At 43.6% G+C, this 3499-nt stretch overlaps 1 protein-coding gene across 1 annotated transcript in view; it reads right to left on the reverse strand.

Moving 5' to 3' along the window:
- The window catches only part of DPY19L4 (dpy-19 like 4), a 200474-nt gene that overhangs the window by 118559 nt on the left and 78416 nt on the right, over window positions 1-3499 (reverse strand). The window lies entirely within an intron of this gene.

A 3499-nucleotide genomic window follows, 5' to 3' on the forward strand; every position in this document is an offset into this window, starting at 1 on the left:
CTGCTCCTTGCCCCATTCAGTCTTTGTAGTTTATCTGAGGCCATGTGACTGTGATAATAAAATTGGTTGTTTTTTGAGGAAGTGCTGCTCTCTGAAGGCCAGCAGGCCAGCGTTTGCTGATAATGGACTCACAAAACCAGATAGTATAAAGGGAACCACAATCAAGCATTCTCTGCCCAACATTTATGTTTTGTTTAAAAATAAAGTTTTACAAAATCTGCTATTAAGAGGAATGTTTCAGAGTGTTACATTCCTTTTTTGATCAGCAGTTCTTTTCCTCCTTTGGCGTGAACGTGTGCAACATTGTGCAAGCACTGGAGAACCAGGAGGTATTAGAAACAAAAAGCAAATCTGATTAATCTTTTTTATCGTTGTTCCAGTGAGCTGTAAAAAGATCAGAAATAGAGAAAAATAAAGCAGATTTAAATTTAACAGCCTAGTACAGGTGTGGCCCCTCAATGCTTTTAATCCAGCCCACAGGATTATCAGTCCAGGAGCACAGAAGGGCTAAAGAAGGTGGCCTGCTTGCCCTGGCTGTGACCCCGCACTGTTCCCGGAAGTGGCCAGTATGTCGCTGTTGCTCCTGGGTGTGGGGACAGCAGGGAATAAGGAACCACAGCCAGTGGGAGCTGTGGGGCAGTGCCTGTGGACAGCGTGTAGAGCTATCTGCCTCCCCCACATCCCAGAAGCTGCTGCTGGACATGCCGCCACCAGCTGCTTCCAGTAGCAGTGTGGAGCCAGGGCAGGTAGGAAGCCTGACTTCGCCTCACTATGCTGCCATCTTAGAGCCACCCAAGGAAAGGGGCACTGAGCAAGAGCCTGCACCCACTCCCACATCCCAACCCATTGCTCTGATCCCCTACTTATACCTGCACCCAAACTAAGGATGTTAAGATGCAGTTAACTGGCTAATTGAGTAGTCGATAAAATTTTGATCAACTACTTGATTAATCAATAAGGGAAGGCAGCCCAGCTCAGTTCTGGCTCACGCTGGGTCCAGACATTCTCTTTCGAAAAAGATCTCTTCTGGAAAAGCTTCTTCCAAAAGATGCTTGTAGTCTAGACATAGCCTCAGTTGCAGAGAACAACTTCAAAATTTGACCGATAAAGACTGAAAATCAAGAAGGCAAATAAAACAAACCTAAAATGTTTCATGATTTTTACGATTTCATGATTTTAAGACAACTTTGTGTTTTTGATGCCTGAATCATGATTTTTTTAGAGCTTTCGTCTACTACAATGGACTCTATAATTTATAAAAACGACACCAACCCCATGATAATTATCAAAAACACATAAAGATATGAGCAACACATGTAGTCAGGATTCAAGGATACCCACCTTTTGGTTGTTTTGGATGACAGTGGAGTGGAGTGGATGGTGAAGAATGAAAAAGGGGCAGCTGAAATCAAGAAAAAAATTGAGTGGAGTGTAGATAGGATGATTCAGTTGTCCATTTCTTTGCTTTTTAGAAGGCTGGAGTGTTTTTTGTTGTTGTTTTGGGGGGAGGGTTTTTTTTGGGTGGCTAGCAACTGTAACTAATTTTAAAAGTTAAAGAAGTTCTTTGTTTGGGAAATGCATGGTGTTTTCATGTGCTTTGCTAATGGATGTAAAAACAATGGATTCTATACAATGTGATTGTATAACTACAGCAATTACAAGGTTGGTACAATATTGGGTGCTGAGTTGTATGCTAAAAGCATGCTTAAATATTTTGGCAATTCCTGAAAGACAGTTACTTTGTTATTGTAGAGGAAAAAAACCCAAAAAAAGACAGAAATTCAAACTGAGTAAAAAGCCCAGCAAAGAGACAGATTAATAAACAATGGTATTAATAGCACTAGTGTACCTTTAGTGAATGAATTCAAATAAAAAAAAATTAAAAAAGAAAAAAAAAACCTTCCCACAACAATAATCAAAAATACCACACAGGAAAAACACCAGATACTATTAATGCAGATTAAAACCAAATTCTCCACATTAAAAGCCACATGCAAAAGGGCTAGATTTTACAAACTGATCCACCTGTATTTCTATTGTGCTCTGCAGAAGTCTGCCCAGGTAGGCTTATTTGTAGTGTGTAGCCCTTTTTCAAAGGTATTAGCATAAATTCCTCCTGGACGGAATGACACAAACTTCAGCAGAGTTACTGCAGAGATTAATTTGGCAGATAATAAATAGGAATATTTTCAGGAAATGCCAGTGAAAAGGTTTCTTTGGATAAATTTTCCCCTGGAGCACATTTGTCTTCATGTATCTGTAAAATACCATTATGACTAGGGAATAACCAGCACTCCAGGTAAGATACCATTAAGGTCCTTTATGGAACCAGGTAGCTGAAACAATAGGAGCCTTCACCAAAAACACAGGCTCATGTTGTCACCCCAAACAAAAGGAACATTCAAGGCCTGTGTGTGTGAAGAAGGTAGAATGTCCAGTTTTTGACCAAAAAGTTGAGTTGAAAAGGGAACTTGACACCCTAAATCCTATTGCTATAGCCAAGAGAGAAGCTGGGCTATCACCTGTGTCAGCCCCTACTCAGCCAATTCTTGCCTGCATTGGGCAGCTGCAGCTCCCTGCCCTAGCTCCACAGGTAAGTTCCCCCCAACTTGGGCAGAGGACAGAAAGAGGGAAAACAGCGGGTGACACGGTGGAGGAGTGAACAAGGCAGAGCCTTGGGCCAAGAGGCAAAGCAGACAGTAAAGATGTTAGATATCGAGTAACTGAATAATTATGTATCCACAGCAAATTTTAGCAGTTACAAGATTATTCGACAGCCCCTGGGGTGGGGCCAACAGCCAGTGCACTCCTGGCCCCACTCCCAGGGAGCCCCCTGTTACTCTGCACTGCTGCCTCTGATACAGAAGCAGCAGTGGAGGGCAGCAGCCAGCCCCTCTCCATGGAGAGATCCAAGATCCCCGCAGACAAAGGCTGTGCCTGTGTCCCACAGATACTCTGTCCACAGTGAGCCTGCGTTCTGTGAGTTGTCCTGCCCCAAGAGCTGGCTCCCCAGCTCCCACTGGCAGGGAACTGTGGCCAAAGGGAACTGCATGCATGGAGCTTGCAGGTGACCGCAGCATGTGGAGCCCCCTAGAAGTCTCTATGCCTAGGGCCACAGGGACATAATGGCCACTTTCAGGACTGCCTGAGGTATGAGTAAGGGGCCAATTAAAGCAGCATAGGCAACCTTCCGTCCCATTCTGAATGAAATCTTACAGAATTTATCTGCAAAGCTCTCTCTAAAGAAGCCTCTATTGAACATGTCAAGTTTCAGAGGGGTAGCCGTGTTAGTTTGTATCCCCCAAAACAATGAAGAGTCCTGTGGCACCTTAAAGACTAACAGATTTATTTGGGCATCAGCTTTCCTGGGTGTCATGATTATGGGGGTTAGCCAGCAGCCTGGGGACTAAGGGGTTAACTATGTCTCTTACCTAGCCAGATGGAGTGGCCTATAGGGATGTACATAGGAATTTCAAACTGGGACAAAGGAATTTTTGGT

The sequence above is a fragment of the Pelodiscus sinensis genome, chromosome 2 (assembly GCF_049634645.1).
Source record: "Pelodiscus sinensis isolate JC-2024 chromosome 2, ASM4963464v1, whole genome shotgun sequence".
In the NCBI taxonomy this organism is placed as follows: Eukaryota; Metazoa; Chordata; order Testudines; family Trionychidae; genus Pelodiscus; species Pelodiscus sinensis.